We start from the raw sequence: 26,210 nt of genomic DNA, 5'->3' as shown, positions 1-26,210 counted from the left end.
TAGTATACGTCGGACCCGCGTGTCGCCACTGTCAGTGATTGCAGACCGAGCGCCACCACACGGCAGGTCTAGAGAGACTTACTAGCACTCGCCCAGTTGTACAGCCGACTTTGCTAGCGATGCTACACTGACAAATACGCTCTCATTTGCCGAGACGATAGCATAGCCTTCAGCTACGTCATTTGCTACGACCTAGCAAGGCGCCATTATCAATAGATATTTAACTTGTGATGCCTGTACCGTCAGACCGATGTTCTCCAATTATGGATTAAAGTTAAGTATTACATCAACTACGCACTTTATTTGCTACTAAAAATTCCCTTAACTGTTCCAGACCTCACGCCAGTCTGCGTGAGCTTAACGCGTGCCTTTCGGCTTCCTCTCATAGTGACTTGGCTGTCTTGCCAAGTCACAACAGGAACAATAGTGCTATTGTAGGTATGTATGTGCCATTTTGTTTTGTGTGTGTGTGTGTGTTGTTGAACTGTTGTGTCTTGTATGTGGTCATGTGAGGTGCGTTCGTTCTTTTTCTGTTTACAGGTTGGTTGGTTTAGTTAACATCTAAGGTCGTCAGTCGCCTAGAACTTAGAACTACTTAAACCTAACTAACCTAAGGACATCACACAACACCCAGTCATCACGAGGCAGAGAAAAATCCCTGACCCCGCCGGGAATCGAACCCGGGAACCCTGGCGCGGGAAGCGAGAACGCTACCGCACGACCACGAGCTGCGGACAGATGACGCAAGATCGCAGTAAATAGCAAGCAGACCATAGTTTTACAATGGACTTCTAATGAGATTTCTGTGAGCATTAATAACGGTTTATTGCTAACTCACTGTCATTAAGCTTTCAGAAGACTCACTATATGCACCTCAAAACAAATCCAGCGTACGCATAAAGTTATAGAAGCACAGGTATATGAAGTTGACCGTGTTAAATTACTGGGATTACAACTTGTTGATAAACTGAGTTGGGAGGAACAAATTCATATTTGCAATGCAAGTGTTATCAGAAACAGGTGACATAACAATAAAAAATCCTGGCATACTTTGGTTAATTATATATATATATCACATGTTATCATATTTCTGGTAGCTGTTGAAGTGAAACAGAAGGTTCCAAAATTCAGAATCATGTAATTCGCATTATTTGTGGTGTGAATTGACAAACATCCTGTAGAAACATGTTCTAGGAACTGGGTATACTAATTACTGCTTCTCAGAATATTTCTTCCTTAACGAAACTAAGCCTGTGTTTCAGGCAGAATCCTCAATTCGTTCGGCCCTGAGGCACTGCTCCGATGCACCTAGAGCCTCTGCAATTCTGCTGGAGTTTATGGGGAATACCAAGTGGGCTGAGGAGTGAATGAGGATTTTGACTGAGGAGGGAGGCGTGCTTGGATATTCCGCGCGGTTGTGAAAAGCCACTGCGCCAGGGTGGCATAGTCATTACCGCATCTGCCAAGGGAGCAGGAGACACCGGCTCGAATTCCGATCTTGGTAAAAATTTTCATTCGTCGCTTCTGTTTGCATGTACAAATCATAGATGTTTTGAGATTTGTAAACGTCTCTAGAACCATACAGTTTTATCTGTTTAATGATATCTGTTCATACAATATATATCTTTTTCCAACAAACAGCTCATTTCACAAAATAAATATTAGGAACAAGAAAAATGTACAAGAAGACTTAAGGGCACTTCAGTTCAAACAGCAGTCCACACATTTTCAGTAGCTTATCAGTAACCGTAAAAAGTTTAACTACAAGTAATGCTCAGTTTGGGAAAAGCCTGACAGACTTACTTCTACTCCACTGACAAATTTCTAAACAAAACCAGTTGATGTACTGTATGAATTATTACTATTATAATCATTATCGTATTTTTATTACATGATGTAAGTAAACAGAAAATCTGACATGTTCCACTTCCACGAGGATCTGCTCAATAAGGCTCCATGGATCTTAGAGTTCATCTAATGTCATCTAATCTTTGGTAGTGTATTAGAAATATACGAATAATAATCGAGTTACATTGTTTATAGTACGCATACAACGGAATGGATCGAATACATTGGTAAAGCTTTCTTTTTTCAAATTCATCAGGCACCTTGCTTTTAGGAAATGTGACTTTTCAATATTAAGCCTTACTGTTGCTCATAGGTTGCGGTGTGAATTGCGTATAGGGTGCAGCCTCGCTTGTTACAGAACTTCTCTTTTACCCATCTACAATATTGTTTACCTCTTCTAAGAAGTCGCATTTCAATTTTATTATTTCACACAGATATATACAAGTACAATACATACGTTTTCAATGCATCTTCGTAATCGTCGCGAATATTGTCCTTCGCGGCGTATGGTAGCTGCTTTTCGGGAGAAATATCTTTCTGGGGTATTGCGGCGTTTTGAAGGGTATCACATCTCGCTGCGTTTTATAGTCGACTGAAGAAACTGGTCGTAAAAGACTTTGTGCTTCTCTTTCTCTCCTTCTCTCAAACCATCTTCATCCTCACTTCTCATACCACCCTAAAGGTTCCAGTCGCCCACTGTACAGTTGGACAGGAATTTCGTAAACAGGAAATACTATGATTGTATGCGCATACGGATCTAGCTCTACTGCTCAAACAAATGAATTTGCCAAACTGTATTATAAGTTGTATGAAGTAAGACTTCTCTTTATTAGGAACTTTTTTTCGAGGGAATGACATCCTAGTGACGTGTAGTTCATTATATTGTAGGGATACGAAATCTTGCCACTCTCTGAAGTTTTCTGATAAGCTTGATATTACAGTTAGAGCCCCTAAGTAACAGTTAATTTGTGGGAATAGTCTAGTTTCACTTTAGTGCTCATTTTGTAGCTTTTCTGCTCTGTTAATTTTTAACGTTCTTCTACGTCACCCGCTTTGAGACGCTTCCATTTATTCTTCTTTGAATACTCCAAGAAAAATGTATCACCTCAGTACAATGCTGTGTTCCAGAGGCATGCTTTAAGTTACTTTTTTCCCGTTACATATACATATATGTGACGTTTGATACCATAAGGCATTTCCTTTCACTGAGAAATGTTTCCTTCACGAATCTACGTGTATCAACTTCCTCATTCTGGCCATCCTACGTAGTATAAATTCCTGGTAAGGAAAATTCATTCACTTCTTCTATACTTGATTTCTGTATCCGATATGTAACAAGTTGCTGTTCCCCTTTCCATTGCCCACAGCATTTCTTAACTTTTTTTTGTCCCGAACCCGTTGTCCGCGGTACCCATGCTGCACATTCCACCCAACAAGTCTACATTTCCTTCCAACTTACATCGAAAAGGCTTCCTCCATTCTTCCTAAGGTAAGCTACTGAGCTTTTGATAAACTGGTTAGTGCTATAATCTCGAAAACAATGTAATGTGTTTGGTCCCCGCCGAGGAACCTGTGGGCGATGTTATAGTTTGTGTTAGTTCATATATAGCAGTTTACTAACCGTCCCAGGTACTTGCAGCTGTGTTTTTGGTTGTTGTTGTTGTGGTCTTCAGTCCTGAGACTGGTTTGATGCAGCTCTCCATGCTACTCTATCCTGTGCAAGCTTCTTCATCTCACAGTACCTACTGCAACCTACATCATTCTGTATCTGTTTAGTGTATTCATCTCTTGGTCTCGCTCTGCGATTTTTACCCTCCACTCTGCCCTCCAATACCAAGTTGGTGATCCCTTGATGCCTCAGAACATGTCCTACCAATCCTATTCAATATCTCCTCATTAGTTATATGATCTACCCATCTAATCTTCAGCATTCTTCTGTAGCACCACATTTCGAAAGCTTCTATTCTCTTCTGTCCAAACTAGTGTTTTTGGTTATTTGTTTTATAATATTCACTGTCATAGCAACAGAGAACACTGAGTGCAAATCAAACAGCTAAATATGTTGGGAATGTTGACTGTACAGCGTATGGTAAAACGTTTACTGTTGAACAAAGAGGAAGAACTGACATAAGTAATGTAATTTCAAACAAACATGAAGTTACTCTTCAAAATTAACATTCTAGAAATAAAACTGACAACTACATGCCGGTGAAAATAATTACAAAATAACAGAAACAGGGTGGTGTATATCCAAAAACAACGTGATTGCTGGAATGTCTTCAAACAATAGGGTAAAGCACCCGAAATTTGTCTTTTTTGACAACTGAACATAATTCTGTAGTTTTGTTAACCCCTATGACTCAGTCTTCAAAACAGGAACTACAGTTTTTTGAATATTGTTGTGTGAGATTTGTATGGTGAATTTCCGTACCTAGATTGAAATAGCAAATCAAATATTAGCATCCGTAAAAAATTGCGCAATTTCCTTAACTTATTTTCGCACTGATTAAGTTTGTATCATAGAAAGAAAAAAGTTTCGTTCCATTTCCAGATAGAAAATTTGTTTATAGAAGTAATGTTTTTGGTAATCAGCGCATTCTGGACAGATTTTAAAAAGTGCAGTTGACTTAAAAACGGTGAATACTTCCATAATAGAAAAAACTGTGTTCGCTAGTTTTCGTTGAAAAGGCTTCCTCAATTCTCCCTAAGCCAAGTTATTGAACTTTTGAAATACTGGTTAGTGCTATAACCTCGAAAACAATGTAATGTGTTTTGTCCCCGCCGCGGAACCTGTGGGCGATGCTACAGTTCGTGTTAGTTCATATATAGCAGTTTACTAACTGTTCCAGGTACTTGAAGCTGTGATTTTGGTTATACTCCATGAAATGTGTATCACCGCAGTACAATGCTGTGTTCCAGAGACATGCTTTCAGTTACTTCTTTTCCCGTGCTATGAAATGAAAGTAATCTTCTGTGATAAATATATGAAACTCAAAAGTACTGTTCAGATAGAGACTCTACTAAGAATACGGAAACACACGTTCATATCAGAGCTGTATGCTCAGTAATATTATAACCTCCTAAGCATATAGGATATCCATATGAAACCTCCCTGATTTCCAAATGTAATTAAAAGGCTAGAAGACATAGATGTAAAGCAACTCAAAGTGTTTTCTGTTGAACTGTTTTTCCAAACGATTCGCTTATTTTTAGATTCTAAATAATTACCAGTAGTCCCTATACCTCACGAGAGAGTTCAGTGCGTGGCGTTGTATGAGGGAACAAGGTCAACCATTGCTGTCTAAAGGAATTTCCGAAGTGAATTTCGAAGACAGTCACGACGCGCCGACAAGATTAAGGCCTGGTATGAGAAGATCCCAGCCTCTGGGAGTGTAAACACGCAGTCATATAGTGCACAAAAAACGCATCTGATGAAATGGTAGAAGAGATCAGACGGACCATCCAAAGAAGCCCATCATGAGACCTAATTATCCCTCGCTCAACAGTTCACAAGGTGCTGCATAATGGACTTCGCTTGCACGCCCTCAAAGTTCATACTGTGCAAGCATTGAAGTTAAACGACTTGCAGCTTCACCTGGAATTTTGCTTTTGGACCGGATCGGTCAAAACCATGACTATCCAGGAAATGTTTTCTCTGACGCATGTGGTGAGGTTAATCGGCGCGACATTGGCATCTGGGTTCGGAAGATCCTCACAGCTTTCAGTAACATGCCAGAGACAAGGCGACTGTGAGTGTGTGTTGTGTACTGATGAAAGACAACATTGCTGGATCATTTTCTTTCACACAAAAAACCGTAACAGAAGCCGTTCAGCTGGACATACTTGAGCAATTTTCTGTGCCTCATCTTCTTCCCCTTACGGTAAATGTAATCATATAGCAGGATAGAACACCACTGACTGGAGTTTACATGTTCGTGACTTCCTTGACCGACCATTTCCACAGCGATGAATAGGACGTAGTGAGCCAACCCAGTGACCACAGCGTTCTCCACACATAACCCTTCTGGATTTCTTCCTTTGGGATTACGTGAAAAACACTGAGCTTGCCTCACCTGTATGCGACCATGGTGATCTCCACAGAAGGATTGTGAATGAAATAGCCTCCATCACCCCAGACATGCTTTTGTGCGTATGGTTTGAGGTAGGGTTAAGGAAAGGAGATCATGTAGAAGTGTTGTAATTTTTTGCATAAAACTTTTTGAATTACTTCACGTGATGCCGCAAACTGCAAATATCATAGTTTTTTAACTGCATTTGAAGATCAGGGAGGTTTCATGTGGACGTCCTGTACTAATCTCTATTTTATCAAATAAATTAATAGTATCCCTGTGTGAATGAAAATACTAATCTCCTGAGTTTTACTTTCCTTTCATGGATCTTTAGTGCAATGTTTTGAATTTTGTCCCCATTTAAAGTCCAGGTCCCATTGTGTGATGTCACATCATCAAGGGGTAGTGATAGTGCAAATGAAGGAACTTCGAAAGATTAAATAGGAGAAGTAATTAAAAACAAGTTGTTGTTGTTGTGGTCTTCAGTCCTGAGACTGGTTTGATGCAGCTTTCCACGCTACTCTATCCTGTGCAAGCTTCTTCATCTCACAGTACCTACCGCAACCTACATCCTTCTGAATCTGTTTAGTGTATCATCTCTTGGTCTCCCTCTACGATTTTTACCCTCCACTCTGCCCTCCAATACTAAATTTGTGATCCATTGATGCCTCATAACATGTCCTACCAACCGATCCCTTCTTCTAGTCAAGTTGTGCCACAAACTCCTCTTCTCCCCAATCCTGTTCAGTACCTCCTCATTAGTTAGGTGATCTACCCATCTAATCTTCAGCATTCTTCTGTAGCACCACATTTCGAAAGCTTCTATTCTCTTCTTGTCTAAACTATTTATCGTCCATGTTTCACTTCCATACATGGCTACAGTCCATACATATACTCTCAGAAACGACTTCCTGACACTTAAATCTATACCCGATGTTAACAAATTTCTCTTCTTCAGAAATACTTTCCTTGCCATTGCCAGTCTACATTTTATATCCTCTCTACTTCGACCATCATCAGTTATTTTGCTCCCCAAGTAGCAAAACTCCTTTACCACTTTAAGTGTCTCATTTCCTAATCTAATTCCCTCATCATCACCCGACTTAATTCGACTACATTCCATTATCCTCGTTTTGCTTTTGTTGATGTTCGTCTTATATCCTCCTTTTAAGACACTGTCCATTCCGTTCAACTGCTCTTCCAAGTCTAAGAATTACTTCCAAAACCTTGTTGGTTGTTAAGTACCAAATACTCTGGAGACTACCAAAAGACCACGACAACGCAGTAATGTTCCTCAGGTATACTGCTATATTTCTCCAATTTTTATGATTAAGTTAGTAATAGCTTTAATTAGACACAAATGGACCACAAGATGGTTATTTCTGTTAAAAAAGATTCTTTGAAGACGAGAGCGGCCCTTCACTCACAGGGATACACCGGCACTCTGAAAGTGACAGTAATAAAGTTGCCAGAGCCTCGCAACCTAATATCCAGAATGTTTCTTTCAGAACGTACTGTAAAATACCCAGTGAGGTTGGTATAATACAGTAGTGTCAGTCTGGTCACTCGTCTGTTTTTCTTTGGGCAGGAGATTTTATATATGACCGATCAGGTACAGCCCCGCTCTCTTCGAAGGGGCTACTTGCGCTTCTGTCACCAGACAACATCGACCAACAATTTAGCCATAGTGTTGACAGGCGTTGACCTTAGTACTAAAGTTTTAGATGTTTAGAGAAGGCTACTATTTCTACAAGTAATTATTTCACTCGGATATTTCTCGTTAACTCACAATAAGTAACAGGTTCATTCCTTTCATGTACAACCGTCATCACGTCACAAGCTGCCCAACAGGTAACGCAGATTATTTATTTCCTTTGTATCATTACTTCACGATATCTTGCGCTCGCTTTTATTTACCTGTCACTGTCATTATCCGATTGCCAGAACAATATATCCCGTGTTTGTTCGCGTATCAACTCCAGTTCAGTTAAACTGTGCAGTCTGTAAGCTTTATTCGCCGATGGCGTAAATGCCACAATGTATATTTTATTCAGGTTTGAGTATGCCATATCTGACTCGCGTTGTAAGCTCACCTCTTGTCCTGCAATTATGAGCGTAGTATCAATCGCGTCAGTTTTGACGAAGCAGAAACTCTGGGCTTGATTTCACACTACCAGTAGTACTTGTATTCTGATAACTAGAACCAAAGTGGTGAGTGCTATTTTTCAAGTGAAAAAAGTGGGAACTTTCAATGTATACGGATTATAAACTTATTTTTAGACGCTTAGAAAGAATAGTACTGAAGAAGGTGTTTAGTTGCTCAAAAATATTAAAGGCCTTTTTACTCTTTTGCATAATTATTTTTCTGTCGATCCTGGCTCATCTTCAACTCATCAAGACATGCTACTACTTCATTATTGATGTGTAGTAGTTTCTTTTCGATAGGTGGGTGTTAATATTTTGATCTTATTGTAATTCGCGCCTATTTTCATACTTTCACTATTACCTTCTTCCAAATGTGGTTCAGGTCCTTTTTATTAACATGTTTTCTTCCGAAATGAAAAACAAAATGAAAAAAACTAATAAACAGTAATATAAGACGCTGTGAAAGTGGCACGCTAATCACCTATTTTTACTCTTGTTTGTCCGTGACTGTGACAAAATTTAGCTAAATATTTGTGGCGTCACCGAGTCATATATTATAATTAATTCAAATATTGGATATAGTAGCCTAGGTAACCGACATCGAATCCTGGTCGGGCCACGGAATATTTTAGTTTGATTTTCATTTAGCCTTCATCTCTTAACGACGTCGAGGGTCGCTAGGAACGACAACTATATGTTTCATTGCTATGTTCATATAAATACTAAAAACATTTGAATAATGTTGCGGAACTGGTTTTGGTCATAAACAGATCGCTACGTAATTTTTTTATCTATGTGGAAATACGAAGCGAAGTATTTAGTAATTAGTCAGAATTAACTTACTGACACGTGGATATTACTTAAAATCCGTGTTGTTCGCGAACTGTGCGGCAGGCGCCCGCCTTCCTCGGATCCGCCACCCCGCACCTGCCGGGCTGTTTGGCATGGCCCGCTCGCCTGTCGAGGAAAAGCAGAAATCCCTCCCGGCTGCAGCGCAAGCAAAACGTCCTCGAGCCGGCGTGGCGCGCACATCGATTTCCGACCATTCCGCAACAAACGACTGCAGCCGACAGGAAGTGACAGTCGATTACTGCGAGATGGCGGTTGACGTCACACGGTCGACCTGGAAACCGTATCCACTTGAAAGGAGCGCAGAGCGACAGTTTCGGCGTCGCTCCTTCCGCCGACATCCGAACTCCGAGTGTCGAAAAACTTCCGGCAGCGAGAGGGAGAAACTGCTCTGGGATTTCTTGCGAATCTCCTCGAGTGCGCAAGTGCTTGTTGTGATGGTGTTTCAAGTCGATAGAGGATCCCACTAAGAAAATGGAAGCGATCAAGTTAAAGCTACTAACGTTTTTAGGCCCGTGCACTCTCCTCATTTTATTTTTATTCTCGTGATGGCTTCAGACCAACTCGCAGTGTACAATAAATTAAACGCAAAAGACATCACTGCAGATGCTCCCAAGTAACTACCTACACGCCCTTAACAAAGGACCAGATGCTCCAGGTAGGTGCACCCAACACAGTTACAAAGTTCCCGACAGAGAGCAGCTTATACTGGACAGATTGACTGATCGAGTTTGCTAGATTCGGCACTGGATGACGCTAGGAGTCAGTGAGAAAACTCAATAGGTCTATGCAATGAGAGGCAAATAGGCCTTTATTGATTGGCGACTCCATGTTGTCTTGTGCACTACGACCAGATAACAGGTATACTTGAAAAAAGAAACAGCATTGGTCGTATATATATATATATATATATATATATATATATATATATATATATATATATATATATATATATTTTACTATTGCAAAATCGATTTTCTGTCACTGAGTGACCATCTTCAGTGCTATATTGTATAACTTAAATTGGGATGCACTGTTGTCACTAAGCTTACGGCAATCACATAGACTCAATAGTAAAAAATATACGACCAATGCTGTCTCTTTTTTCAAATAGGCCTTTGTTATCAATATGCTGTGTTTAGACCTGCCATATATCTAGAAAAGAATATTTAAAATGCTTTTTTATTTCAGTCTATGATCACAAATGAATTCTTTAGACGATGACCGGTTTCAGTCTGTAATGACCATCCTCAGATCTAAAATATATAAATATATACATCTAGTGAGCAGTGTGTCTTTCAACATAAAACAGCAATGTGTATCACAATATACTGTCATACACCAGGGAAATGTACAGATAAAATATGGTATAACGTATCTTTTTTACACCATGTCCTAAAGTGATACGGCCATAATGGCATCGTCAAAACATATAAATATAATCAGCATAGCATCGTCACATGGATTTAAATATCGTATAGAATAGGCCACATCGTCCACATGGTGATTATTGCCAACTAGCTACTGAGGTACAGTAGCATCCAGAAACCTGTTCGCCTACACTCTCCCTAGATGTCGCTACTGTGGGCTTGCCATATTTTAAATCTAGGTGACGATGCTATGCTGATTATATTTATATGTTTTGACGATGCCATTATGGCCGTATCACTTTAGGACTTGGTGTAAAAAAGGTACGTTATACCATATTTTATCTGTACATTTCCCTGGTGTATGACAGTATATTGTGATACATATTGCTGTTTTATGTTAAAAGACACACTGCTCACTAGATGTGTATATTTATATATTTTAGATCTGAGGATGGCCATTACAGACTGAAACCGGTCATCGTCTAAAGAATTCATTTGTGATCATAGACTGGAATAAAAAGGCATTTTACAGTATTGGATCACTGTTTGTACACGCGATTATGTCGCAGTTGGTGCATGTTTAAAATTCCTGTAGTGGCGATAGTGACATTCGATGGGAGTGGTGTGATGATGTGGAGCTGTCCACAGTTGTCATAGTAGATCTGCTTTGTTGAACGGAAAAATTAATGTGGGTAGTTACGAAAGTATTTTAGAAAATAGTATATTACCCAGGAGGCGTCAACAGAGATCGGTCCTTTTCGTTCCGGTATAATAATATTTCTGCCCCAGGGATATGGACTGTTTCTCCACGATTCGAAGGAAATCAGATGGATGCACTAGTATGGTCCTTTCATGTTTAGTTATTTTCCATTTTTTTCATGTCATAGCGACAGCCAGCTATGATGTGGAACGTATCAAAATTTCGGTGCGAACCCCTTTGCCCAAACCATGCCAGCAGCTGACTACCAGGCATCATGAAAAATGGAAAGAAATTTTTTAACATCAATAGCTGTTATCAACAACTTACATAAATACAGCACTTTTCAACCAAGTAAGTGCTTGAATCAAAACGTGATGAGCAGTCCTACGTATGTCTGCGAATGTACATTCCTCTTAAGTGAATTCTAATCAAACTGCGTACCTATAGAATATCGTCTGATTTGTGCGACTTATCAGAAAGGCCCCTGTTCCTAGTAATTGGCGGAAAGTCATCGAGTGAAACAGAAGTGATATCTGGTGTTCCCCAAGAAAGTGTTATAAGCCCTCTGCTGTTCCTAATCTATGTTAACAATTCAGAAGGAATTCTGATCAACGTTTTTCGATTATCTTGAGATGATGCTGTGATTTTCCTGCTCGTAAACTCATCGGAAGATACAACCAATTGCAAAATTATTTAGGCAAGATATCTATACGGTGCCGAAATTGGCAGTTTACTCCAAATAGCAAAAAGTGTGAAGTCATCCACGTGACTATTAGAAGAAATTCCCTAAATCTCGGTTACTCATTAAATCACACAAATATAAAGGCTGTCGATTCAACTAAATACTTAGGGATAGCGGTTAAGACTAACTTAAATTGTAGGGTTCACACAGATAATTTTGTGTGGGAAGCCAACCAAAGATTGCGTTTTATTGGCTTGGAAGATGCAAGTGTTTTCACTATCCTTGTTTTTCCTCTTCTGGAGACTTACTGTGCGATATGAGATCCGCATCAGGTAGCACTGACGGAGGTCACTGAAGAAGTTCGATGAATGGCAGCTCGTTCGGTGTTTTTGCGAAATAAAGGAGGGAGTGGCACGAATATGATTTGCGACTTGGAGTGGCAATCATTAAAACAAAGGCATTTTTCGTTGCGGCATCGTCTTCTGGCGAAATTTCGATCACCAATCTTCTTCTCCCAGTGTGATTATCTTATGTTGGTGCTCACCTAAATATGGAGAAATTATCATCGTAATAAGTCATTAAAACAGATGCATTACTAGATGCGGCAGTATCTTCTCATAAAATTTCAATCACCAATTTTCTGCTCCAAATGCTATAATACTTTGTTAGCGCCCACCTACGTAGGGAGAAATGATCGTTGTGATAGGATAAGAGAAATCAGAGATCGCACGAAAAGACTGAAGTGTTCGTTTTTCTGTTGCGTTGTTCCAGAGCGGAACGGCAGAGAAACAGTCTGAAAGTAGATTTATGAACCCTCTGCCAGGTACTTAAGTGCAGAGCAGTCATTAGATGTAGATGTGGAGACAACTTGCTGAGGACTGTGTGAATGGAGCGTTGAACTTTTTTTTTAATTTTTGTTTTTGATTCCGGATAAGTGCCTGCTGTCGCCATTAGCTAAAATCAGAATTGCGTACTTTGCCATGGCGCTGTTGTAAATAACAGTGTGTAAATCAAATGTGAATGATATATGTTTAATTGCTGTATAGCGAATAATATTACGAAGCCGGTACTGTGAGTATTATTATATTAAAGATGCCTGTCGTTGAAAATTTTTCAATCTAAGTTTTTGTAACCAAAGGTTACTGCAGAAGGTAACCAGCCAGCCAGTTTGAGTGCGAATCACTATGAAATGAAAAATGTCATTTATAACAGAAGCATGTGATGCAGTAGGCTATAAGAAAGTGCTGTAATGATTACCGTTTGATTTTGTTTGGAAAAATACTTATTCCAGGCAAACTATGAACACAAGTTAAAGGGATGGGTAATTAAACTTTCATAGTACTACATTACATTGTGGTCTGAAAGAAGAACATTTTACAGAAGTGGCAAAAAGGGGATGGTTTCTTTGCTTGTATTGAGTTTATGTGGCTTCCACGTCCAGAACGCCAGCACGGAGATGTGATCGCAGGAGAACCGACCTAAACAGCCACACAAAGGCAAGCAACCGCACAGGACAAGTATTGGCCAGAATTCAAGAGAACACCGACCGTAGCTTTTGAACTAGCGTAGGTCATACTGCTCATTCCAAAACTTCATCAGCGACACTTTGATTTCTAAATTGAAGAAACTACTGACTGATGGCACAAAATTTACGTTTTATTTAGAAATTATTTAGGTATAGCCAAACTATGTAAACTTCAATGTCGGTGTAAGTGCCACAGGATGCAGGAAATCACTGACGGAAAAAATCGCAACACAAAAGATAATTAACGTAGACTAACGAAATTTCGGAAAACGTATGTCTAAGTAACATATTTAAGTGAGTAACGTACAACATCAAAAGTTAATGGCAGTGCGACAGAAGCCATTGTAAATGAGAAACGCAGGTACATTAATAACCGTTGTTCCCGCCAGAATTTTGAATTAAGCATTGTGTTGTAAATGTCCCAGATGTCTGTTTGTGGGATGGAGTTCCATGTCTGTTGCACTGGGTCGGTCAATACAGGGACGGTTAATACAATTTGTAGATTACGCTGGAGCTATCGTCCGTTTATGTCCCATATGCTCGATTGGAGACAGATCTGGTGATCGACGCTCTGTAGAGCATGCGTGGACGAGCGTTATCCTGTTGGAAACCACCACATGCAATGCTGTTCATGAACGGCAGCACAACAGGTGGAACCGCCAGACCGACGAACACATTTGCAGCCAGGGTACGTGGGATACAAAATCGCACCCCAGACCATCAAAAACTCCATGCGTTGGTCCATCGTGTCTAGGACGCAGACAGGTTGGCTGCAGGCCCTCAACTGGCCTTCTTCTAACCAACACAAGGCCATCACTGGCACCGGGGAAGCACCAGCTTTTATCAGAACTCCATCCTTGCCTCCTTTGAATTCTCACTTGACATCACTGAAGTCGCAAATGGCGGTGGAATGTACGCTTGTCTGGTTCAGAGATATCCTTGAAGTAACCGGTTTGTAACAGTCTGTTGTGTCACTGTTGTGCCAACTGCTTCTCAGCGCGCCAGAGCCATACGCCGAACACAATGGTCATTCCTCTTCGTAGTGCTACGTGGCCGTCCGGAGCCCAGTGTTCTTGAGACCATACATTCCCGTGAACACCGCTGCCAGCATTCATGTACAGACTACATTCCTACCAAGTCTTTCTGAAGTATCACAGAAGGAACTTACAGTTTCTCGTAGCTCTATTACACGATCTCGTTCAAAATATGTGAGGTGAGGTGCAGAAAATGACGTCTTTGTCGCCTTAAAGGCATTCTTGGCTAACATCAACTCACCCCGTTCAATCTCAAAGGTAACTGACGTTCGCGACCGTTATAGCCTACATTTAAAGCATCCTCATAGTAAAGCTATTAGAGCCAGCTCTTAGACTAGCGTGAAATTTGAATAGACTAAATGTTTCAGATGTAGAAACACTCCTACCAACTTTCGTTTATGTTGCACAACTCCTTCGAGTTGCGATTTTTTTTCCCATCAGTTTAGTTTCCAGGTACTGAGTTTTTTGAAATATATTTCTGTACTTGTTTCACTGTCCTAAACTTAATTAATTTACAGCTCGCTTACTGCACATGTATTTTTCTAACTTATCTTTATGTGAGGGTCGAAGTGTTAAAAACAGTCATCGCTGTTGCAGTCACCTTAAAGTTGTAAATTCGAGTTTCATCGTTCTCGAACATTCACAAAGCCTAAACAACGTAATAAAAGCAAAAGGATTTTTGGGTTAGAGTACTATGGGACTTAACTTCTGAGGTCATCAGTGCCCTAGAACTTAGAACTACTTAAACCTAACTAACCTAAGGACATCACACCCATCCATGCCCGAGGCAGGATTCGAACCTGCGACCGTAGCGGTCGCGCAGTTCCAGACTGAAGCGCCTAGAAACGCACGGCCACTCCGGCCGGCTGAATTAGATAAAGCAGGATTTTCTACACACTACAAGTTACATTGCTGTCTTTTTTAGGAATGAACAGCAAATAAGTTCCAAATTAATATTGTCGCGTGATTCATTATTCAAGTATTATCGCGATATACAAGAGTGGGTTATCTTAGTGTCTACAGACAAATGTAACCCTATAATTAAGCCTTTTATGTTGTCTGGCCCCAAAGTAATTTAACGAAATGAGTTAATCTAAGCCATACGGGAAAAACGAATGCATTGAGCAGAAGACTGCAACTGCAGCGACAGCTTCTTGCTATTACTAGCAGTAAGAATCTCTTCTACTTATAGTTACAGACTGCCTTCATTCCGGCTTGCCTTTCTGAAAGGACGTTCCAGATGTTCTCTCATTTCTACAAGGACGATAAAGTTGCATGGCAGATGCCTCGGCAATCTGCGACGAAAACTTCACGGGAAAAGTGAAAACTTTTCATCTCATAAGTTCTGGGTGCCTAAGGTAACTTTAGCACATGAAAAAAGTATATAAATTAAAATGAAGGAAATAGTTCTCTGGCCAAAGTATTTACCCAGTTTCTTAACACGTAAGCTTTGAAAGGTGAATTGGCCCGTGCGTAGTTACGCAATTTTTGGCGGAGTTTGGAAAGCCTCATGTTCCTCTCTTCCGAATTCGTCATAACTTTTGAAAACTCACAAAATGCGTACAGGTCGTGATCACACACACAAAATAACGAACACATTTAATTTATTCGTAAAAACAAGATAAAAAATAGAAAGTTAACTGACACTGCGTTCAACGTTAATTGCCAACGTGATGAGAGATGCATTTGACAGCCAAAATATATATAATTGTTTTAGATAACAATGTTTGTCGTTGCATTTAGAACAGTCCCGATTTCTGTGTCCTACGCCAATCTGTATGTAACTGCACATGTTTACAACAACAGACGTTCCAAGGCTATCTTTTTTTTTCAATCTTTTTCGCTGAAAACCACTGTGTGGCCCATGATATTTAATTAACACTACTTAATTTTGGTTCTGCGTTTAGAGGACGTGTCGATACCATCACCACCTTTTCTCTGAATTGTCCATGTTTATGCTGTGGCTGGCACGAACAATAGTTTTTGTTTCTGTAGTCAGGTGCCCTTTAGATCACGAAAATCCGTTTTGAAGATCGTAGAATGAATTTGTTAGAAGACTTAGGAATGAACAATTGACTTTGCAGCAAATTTAAGAATAAACAGAGATACAACGGAAACGACTAGGTAGCATATAGATGATAGAAACTATGGGAGACACAGTTCTGAAAGACGTGAAAGAAATGTTTTTGTCACGGAATAAGATTAGAGAAAAGGTACAAATCAGAGGGAGCTTCAGCAGGGGAGTGTTTCATGCGAATACAGTATTTTTAACAAAAGAGTCTGACGTGTAACAAACGCTGACAGAGGTGCACGTCCTAAGTACTATTGTATGAAATTCGGGTGTGGGTAATGGCAAAATGGTACAAAAGGGAACCGGAAGCATTTGTATGGGGTGCTATAGCACCACGCTAAAAACTGTCCGTCCCCGGTAGCTGAGTGATCAGCGCGACAGAATGTCAATCCTAAGGGCCCGGCTTCGATTCCCGGCTGGGTCGGAGATTTTCTCCGCTCAGGGACTGGGTGTTGTGTTCTCCTAATCATCGTCAATTCATCCCCCACCGACGCGCAAGTCCCCGAAGTGGCGTCAAATCCAAAGACTTGCACCCGGCGAACGGTCTACCCGACGGGAGGCCCTAGTCACACGACATTTACATTTACGCTAGAAGCTTTTGAGGGACCCCCCAAAGTAATGTATCACTTTTTTTCTTCAACAATTATTTACTAAATACAATGAAGCATACACAAGAAGGAAAGATGTTTCTTTCGTATACCCTATTTTTTCACGTAATCCCCTTCCCGTTCTATTGCCTTACCCCAGCGAGACACAAGGGCATGTTTTCCCTGTCGGTAGCACTCCTTCTTCTGATCACGAAGCCATTTCTTCACCGTGCGAATCAGCTCTTCACCATGCTCAAAATTTCTTCCACGAATGACTTCCTTTAATGACACAAACAAGTGGAAGTGTGGGGGAGCTAGGTCAGGGGTATATGGTGAATGGGGTAACACTAACCAACCTGTTTAGTGATGTGTTTGGAAGTTCTCAAACTTTTATGAGGACGAGCAATATTATGTTGAGTCAACTACCTGGATTGCTATTGCGCTGAAGAAGCTGGTTAATGTGTTCACATATGCTTCAGTTCGCCCACGAGGTCTCGGGTTCGATTCCCGGCCAGGTCGCGGACTTTATCCGCCCGAGGATTGGGTGCCTGTGTTGTCCTCATCATCTCGTCACCATCTCATCATCATTCGGGTAGTGGCGAGACTGTAAATGGAGAGATTGGAACTTGTACGGGTGCTGATGACCACGATGTTGGGCGTCCCACTAACCAAATCATCATCAGCACATATGCTTCCGAATTAATGGTGCTGATTCTTGGCATCACAAATGAGCACATCACCAAGCTGCGTCGTGTTAGGGCTGACAGCTATGGATGGCCTCCTCGAATCCTGCAAATCTCAGAGCTCTAGCGAACCACTTTATTGTAAATCCTCATCCTCTTTGCCCAGCGACTAACCGTACTTCTGTCAATTGCAGATGTTTCTTAACGACACATAAACATTTGCGAATGTTTCCAACAAATTCTTTCTCCGTAGTGAGAAATTCAATGAGGAAACGCTACTTATAACGTATGTCACTCACAGAAGTCATTTTGAGACATTGATGCAGCTACGTTATCTGCCCGAGGAAACGGAGAAAATTTGCACTCGCTCTCCGGAAACTTCAGATAGTGATTGCGTAAAGTTTCGTATTCGTACCATTGTTGTTGGCTGAGAAAAAAGTATGGTGCATTACTTTCTGGGCGATCCTCGTTATAGATATAAATTACGAAATGGTACATGAAAGAATAAATGACAAAAAAGAGTTTATGAAAAGCTCTTATTACATGAAGTCTCTATTCTCTTCCGTACACAGTTACGAAACTTCCAGCACTAAACTGTCACATCATGTCACAGACGTTATTCAGCTGATTCTGACAACACGTGCTCGTCGTCGTTCGATACGCTCCGGAAGTTGTCGCAGTCCTAAACTCGGCCATCATATGCGAATCGCGTTACGATCTTTTCTATATTTAAGCGCCATCTTTCTGGAAGCATTTCTTTAAACAGGAGGTCCGCGAGCTGCTCGCGTGCATGTTTGCGTAACGTGCACACTGAGTTAACAATTGGCACTATTGCGAAAAATCACCGTGGAAACGGTAGCGTTCCATATACACTATCAGGTCGGAAGTATCTGGAAAGCCCTGTGTAATACAGAATTGACCACTAAAGTCTCAAGGGACGGACCGGCCAATATAAAAGGGAATGGGAAGTATTGGGGTGTGTTGTCAGTAGAAAAGCAGTCACAGCAGCATGGGCCGTTCGGGATAATTCATTGATGTCGAACGTGGACTAGTCATTGAATCTCACCTGAGTAACAAATCCACCAGGGCAGTTTCAACCCTTCTAAAGCTGCCAAAGTCGACTGTTTGTGATGTGAATTGCAGTGGATTCGCGAAAGAACAGTCACAGCAGACCTTATGTACTTACGGGCAGCGACGGGTGAGAACTGCGGAGGGTGGTAGAAGAGACGTATGAAATAAGCTGACACTAAGTTCCAAAGTTCGACCAGCGTTCCCGGTAGCTCAGTGGCTGTACGTTGGAAGTTAAATTTGGAAATGAATAAGAACAGGATACAGTGATCGAGCGGCTCCTCATAAGCCACACATTTCTGTAGCCAGCGCTAGGTGACTCTTGAGGTGACGTAAAGAGCGACTCCACTGCACAGTCGACGACTAGAAGAGACTGATTTAGAGTCCTGAATCACGCTGTGGACAGAGGCAGTACAGTGGAAGGGTTTGGGTTTGCTGAATGCCACCATGAGTAGTGTTGTCAGTGAGGTGCGGAGAAGACGCAAACATACATTTCTTTCCTAGAATGGACTGGCCTGCCTAGCTCCCTACCTGAAGCCAGTGAGACGCCTTTGGGATCGATTAGAACATCGACTTCGCTCCAGATCTCAGCGTCCAACATCACCACCTCGCCTGATTTCGACTCTAGAGCAAGAATGGGCTGTCATTCCCCAATAGACACCTCACTTGAAAGGTCCCTAGTAGAGTTCAGCGGTCATAAAGGCATAGGATGGGCAGAGCCCATAAGGGTATCCTCTAGTAGGTGTCTATGTTACAGTCAAAACCCTTTTTTAGTTAGAACGCGTTATTACTAGTTAAAACTAGTTTATACTGAGCCACTTCGTCAAAACGCGTTTTACCTAGTTAAAAATAGTTTTAACTGACTTTCGCTTTTCACCAGCAGTAAATTCTAGTTGTAACTAAAGCTATCAGTATCAACTAGTTTCAACTAGTAAGAACGCGTTATAACTAAAAAGGGGTTTTAACTGTAACATCTACATCATATAGATAGTGTACTCTGACTCAATGGTAAACGTCGAAAACGACAATTTCGTGAAGGCTCATAAATATACTGAAAGGCGGCAGTTCAAATAACTCACTGGGTATCCAGATTTGTACCTACCATAATATTTCAGTGAATTCCGCTGAGAATGCAGCTCCAAAGCAGATGCAGTTGTGCCTATATACGAGCTAACAACAGCACATTAACGAAAGGTACTTGAAATTGTTTGTCATTGTCAATACTGAACTGATTGCTGACTGGTATTATTCTCTAACTAAAAAAAATGGTTCAAATGGCTCTGAGCACAATGGGACTTAACAGCTGAGGTCATCAGTCCCCTAGAACTTAGAATTACTTAAACCTAACTAACCTAAGGACATCACACACATCCATGTCCGAGGCAGGATTCGAACCTGCGACCGTAGCGGTCGCGCGGTTCCACAATGAACCGCCTAGAACGGCACGTCCACATCGGCCGGCTTCAATGTGGAGTTCGCCCACTCTTGGACCTGATGAAGCTTTCACTCTCGCAGGCAAACGTTCAATCTGATGCCGGAAAATTTCTTGGGAAACGGTAGCCCATTCTTCACGGAGTGCTGCACTGAGGTGAGTTATCGATGTCGGTCGGTGAGGCCTGTAACGAAGTCGGCGTTCCAAAACATCCCAAAGGTGTACTATAGGATTCCGGCCAGGACTCTGAGCAGGCCAGTCCATTACAGGGATGTTATTGTCGTGTAACCACTCCGCCACAGGCCCTCCATTATAAACAGGTGCTCGATCGTGTTGAAAGATGCAATCGCCATCCCCGAATTTCTCTTCAACAGGGGGAAGCAAGAAGGTGCTTAAAAAATCAATCTAGGACTGTGTTGTGGTAGTGCATGGAAAACACGATCACACCATAACACCACCGCCTCCGAATTTTACTGTCGGCACTACACACGCTGGTAGATGACGTCTACCCACACCCTGCCATCGGATCGCCACATTGTGTACTGTGATTCGTCACTCTGCACAACGTTTTTCCACTGTTCAATCGTTTACGCTCCTTAGACCAAGCGAGGCGTCGTTTGGCATTTACCGGCGTGATGTGTGGTGTCGTAGTACTTGCAGTCGATCCTGATGCAGTTGGGAATTCCTGTGTGATGGTGTGGATAGATATCTGTCTATTATACATTACGAGCCTCTTCAACTGTTGGCGGTCTCTGTCAGTCAACAGGCTCTGAGCACTATGGGACTTAACTGCTGTGGTCATCAGTCCTCTAGAGCTTAGAACTACCTAAACCTAACTAACCTAAGGACATCACACACATCCATTCCCGAGGCAGCATTGGAACCTGCGATCGTAGCGGTCACGCGATTCCAGACTGTAGCGCCTGGAACCGCACGGCCACCTTGGCCGGCCTCAGTCAACAGGCGAGGTCGGCCTCTACGCTTTTGTGCCGTACGTGTCCCTTCACGTTTCCACTTCATTATCACTTCGGAAACAGTGGACCTAGAGATGTTTAGGAGAGTGGAAATCTCACGTACAGACGTATGACCCAAGTGACACCCAATTACCTTACCACGTTCGATATCCGTGAGTTCCGCGGAGCGCTCCATTCTGCTGTCTCACGATGTCTAATGACTACTGAGATCGCTGATATGGAATACCTGTCAGTAGGTGGCAGCACAATGCACCTAATATGAAAAATGTTTGGTTTTGGGGGTGTACGGATACTTTTGATCACATAGTGTAGCTTAGCTCAACATTTATGGGAAAACTGCGACCGTCGTTTTGCCGTGCGAACAGCTACAGTAGCAGCAGCAAGCTTCCAGTTATACGTGTAGACATACAGGGTGTCCGTAATTAAAGTTTCAGATTCAAAACGCTGTAGAATGAGAACTACTTTTCAGAATGACGTCAAATTTGAACAGCGTATTATTGATGCAGGGGAGAAACGTAATGGAACAAAAAAAATTCAACGGTCTTTGACCAATAGATTGGCAATGTAAGCGTTAGAATATGCACACCAACAGACGCGCGGCAAACAACTGTTCTTCAGTTTGCGTCAGAGACTTCCAACATTGAAGGATCACCCACTGCTGGTAAAGCTATTTTACAAGAACGGTGGCTGTGCGCCAGTAACCCAGTACATGTTCCGGACTCTCAATGGTATGAAAAAAGGCATTGTTGCGATGTCTGCTAAGGCTCTGAAGAAAATGATTACAAAATTCGAAAAGACAGGATGTTTCGCAGTGCCATGTGGATAAAGAAAGAAAACAGTTGATCCGACATCTATCGAAGATGTGGCCACAGCATTGCAGGAGGGGTCGAAGGCTGGTGTGTAAACATGCAGTGCACGGGGAACTGCCCGAACACTGGATATGTCCGCGAGCACGGTGCATAAATTCCTACGAAAAGTCCTGCATTGCTGTCCGTACAAAATCACGCATGTTTAGGAACTGTTGCCTGCTGAGCTTCCAGCAAGACAAATGTTCGCTCTGGAATTTTGTGCTAGCATGGAAGCGGACAATTAAGAACCGTGGCACATTCTGTGGAGAGACGAAACCCATCCCCATCTCCAACGACATGTGAATATGTATAGTTGCGGTATATGGGCAAAGGAAAATCCGCACGCACATTAACCGGTACCACTCCATTCTGTAAAAGTGACTGGTACAGTCACTGGTAAAGAGTCTTTTGCGCACCAACGTCATTCCGACTCTTCAACAGCATGAATGTGTGGGTGACGTCATTTTTGTGGATGATGGTGCTTCTTCGCACATTGAACATCCAGCGAAGCGGCTGTTGCAGACGCAATTCGTGAATGTTGGAATTATCAGCCATCATTTCCCTACAGCCTGGCCGTCCAGATCACCTGATCTTAATCAGTGTGACTTCTGGCTGTGCAGTTATCTGAAAGATGTTGTGATCGGTGCTTCTATTCCGAACGTACCTGAACTGAAGTCAAGCACTGCGCACCACATTCTGAACGTGACCCACGACACATTCCGATCAGTTGTGCAACATGCTGTTTCTAGATTTTTTTGTGATAGAAAAAGGTGGACGGCTACTGGCGCAACGCCTATGTGACGGAAATTAGAAACAGATGTCATATTCAATTTTACACGTTTTTTGGTCCCAGGACAATTAAAAGCCGATTTTTCCCATCCGGTGTGGCACAGCCTGGCCGTGGTGGATGGGCTTACCTAACAATGCCGTAACTGTTGACTGCCGAACTTGTGCAGTCCTACTTATTGTACATTACGGATGGTGTAATGTGCAGCTCAAACCATAGCCGTCGTATTGCGATTCATCTGCAATTTGTAGCCAACCACTTTCACATTAAGACGCTTACAGCGTAGTCTATTGCTTTTTTATACATTTTTTCGGTAACCTTTTCCCTTGCATCAATAATATACCGTTGAAATTTAACGTGATTCTGAGCAGTGGTTGTCTTTCTATAGTGTTTTGAAACTGTAACTTTAATAGTGTGAGTTGGTGACCTATTTCAGTCAGGCTGACCCTAACTTTCTAGTGCAACAAGCTGAGGCGGTCATAATAATGTGACAAGATAGTCTACTTCATACTTCTATCTCTTCTCCTCGAGGTTACAATTTCCTGCGCATCGCTAGTGAAACATTTGCCTAGTGTCCAACGTCGATGAAACACGATATAAGTCAATATTTTCTCATCTGATAGCCTGCACCTTCTAATCCATTTCCCGAGAAGCACCAAGCACTCTCTTTGTCATGTCTACAGTGATCGTGCAGAAGTTCTTTATTACCCATTTTCGTCCTGACTGTACTCGCTCAGGAAACCGTCCCTTCGAAACCGCACATATTTATATTAGTCGCCATTGTTCTGTCCCTCGTTCGTTATTCAATTACAGTTTTCCTCGCTCTCTCAATCTGTAGCGATGTCTCTGCGCTTCGTTACCTTGCCTTTCACCGTCAGCTCGGTGAGCAGCAGCTCTGTATGTGTGGGACCTTCCCGTTCCTCACACTCTGCTGCCGCAGCAGGACAGCACTTTTCATTAATGAGCACACATTGTTTGCACCACTGCTAGTACGCTTATAGTTCTCTGCTCTGCTTGCTTGTAAAATGCTGTCTTTACCTTTTCATCTTCACCACGGTTCCCTCCACTACTTTTTGCCTCCGTTTCTACCTTCGTAGCTGCTGTGAAAGGCTGCAGCACGTACATATAGTACCATCTGGAACGAGAACTAAGCTTTTATGAACTGCAGACATTTTAAAACGATCCTCTGGACCCAAAAATTCTGATGACTTTTAAAGGCGTATATTTTTCTCTACTGACGTGAACCGTTGTGTAACGTCTTTTTTTCGCCTTTGAGAATGTAAAATACTAGCACACTATCTGTCGGTATTTTCTTTTATGTACGTTATTCTCTTCAGTGTATATATATTAACTTATATGTGATCTCTTTTATTAAGCTTCTTTTACTTACTAGTATTCTTTCATATACTGGCATACCAGGTGTACCGGTATATAATGAGCGTTAAGATACAAATGTGTCGATAGGGAACATTTGTTGTGAACGAGCCTTAATTTTGTTTTCTTTTAGTATATATCAAGTCATGGAACAAACAACATCATACGTTTTCATCGTGTTAACAATGTCGAATTTTGTACCAGAAAGTGATGATTTGCGGAAAGCATTAATTTTTTGTTTTCATTTGAAAAAATATGCTGCAGAGTTGCATCGAACGCTTGTCGAGGCATATGGTGATAATGCTCTATCAGAAGCAACATGCAAAAGATGGCTTCAGAAATAATGATTTTGATGTAAGAAATGAAGAACGTGGAAGAACACCAAAAAAGTTCAAAGATGCCGGACTGCAAGCAATATTAGATGAAAATGATACTCTGAGTCGGTAGCAAATGGCAGCAGTGCTAAATGTTGCACAACAAACAATTTCCGACCGTTTGAAAGCTATGGGAAAGATCCAAAAGTGAGGAAAATGGGTGCCACATGAATTGAATGAAAGACAGATGGAAAACCGAAAAACCATTTGTCAAATTTTGCTTCAAAGACATGAAAGAAAATCAATTTTGCATCGAATTGTTACTGGCTATGAAAAATTGATTTATTTTAAGAATCCTAAAGGGGAAAAATCATGGGTTAATCAGGGACAACCATCAACATCGACTGCAAAACCAGATCGATTCGGCAAGATGACAATGCTCTGTGTTTGGTGGGATCAGAAAGGTGTGGTGTATCATGAGCTTCTAAAACCCGGTGAAACTGTGAGTACTAATCGCTACAGACAACAAATGATCAATTTGAACTATGCATTGATCGAAAAAGGCCAGAATGGGCCAGAAGACATGGCAAAGTAATTTTTTTTACACGACAATGCACCTGCACACTAAGCAAAACACTTGGCTGGGAGCTGCTACCCCACCCGCCGTATTCACCAGACTTGGCCCCTTGCGACTACCATTTGTTTTCATCAATGGGACACGCCTTGCCTGAGGAACACTTCGATTCCTACGAAAAAGTCGAAAATTGGGTGTCTGATTGGTTTGCTTTTTAAAGACGAACATTTCTATTGGCGTGGTGTCCACAAATTACCAGAAAGGTGGTCAAAATGTGTAGAGAGCAATGACCAGTACTTTAATAAAATGTTTTTACTTTTCAATTCAAAATTAGTGTTTCATTTTCACAAAAAAACGCTCATTTCATATCGGTACACCTGGTACAAAGAAAGAAGTCGTACAGGAAGCATGCGGCCACACTGTATAAATCGAACAGTACTACACAAATGCTGAATAGGTCACTTAGTAAAAAGCCATCAACTGGTGAATGAGTGAATTTAATATTAGACATTTCGAGATGATCCACCGTCAGCTATCTGTGAAACAGATGATACATATTTATGTAATAACAGCAACAGCAATGACATGGGACATCATAAAAATATCGATACGTTGCAAGTAAAATACACGTTTCATATACACCAAGTTTTACAGGTGAACTGAAGTTATATGCTACTTTCATAACTGTCAGGGGCACACTGACGGTTCCACACTGGTAACAGCAACATGAAACAAAATTCTACCGGGACGGTGACAATGTACTGTTAGTGGAGCTACTTAGCGTCTGGTGACAAACGACTACTTGCTAGCTACAATTTTTAAAAATAGATCGATTCATATAACCAGAAAGATCCAAACGACAATATAAAATATACACACGATTAATTGGTGTCCTGTAAGCGCGAATATAGCGAAAATCTTGAGACAATTTTACATATGTAAATTTTTTTAAAACTGTACGGGCATTTACAATGTCCACAATAAGAAAAGTTGTAATTAATGATCCAAATAAAAACGTAAGAATTACTGCTGGCTAATGAGCGCCAATGTAGCAGACCTAAAAACCGGAAATAATTTTATTTTACATAAGTAAAATGATTTTCTTAAAAATGGAAACACATATACGAAATAATTATTTACGTACGACATTATAGAAAGGTAGGGCAAGAAGAACTAAAAGTACAATTTAATGATCACATCTCTTTTGGTGCCATAATAGATGAGTAGAGACTAGCAGACTTAGCGTACAAAAATTGCTAAAATGAAGAGGTACAT

The sequence above is a fragment of the Schistocerca piceifrons genome, chromosome 2 (genome assembly GCF_021461385.2).
Source record: "Schistocerca piceifrons isolate TAMUIC-IGC-003096 chromosome 2, iqSchPice1.1, whole genome shotgun sequence".
Lineage (NCBI taxonomy): Eukaryota > Metazoa > Arthropoda > Insecta > Orthoptera > Acrididae > Schistocerca > Schistocerca piceifrons.
This window is presented reverse-complemented; position numbering follows the sequence as displayed.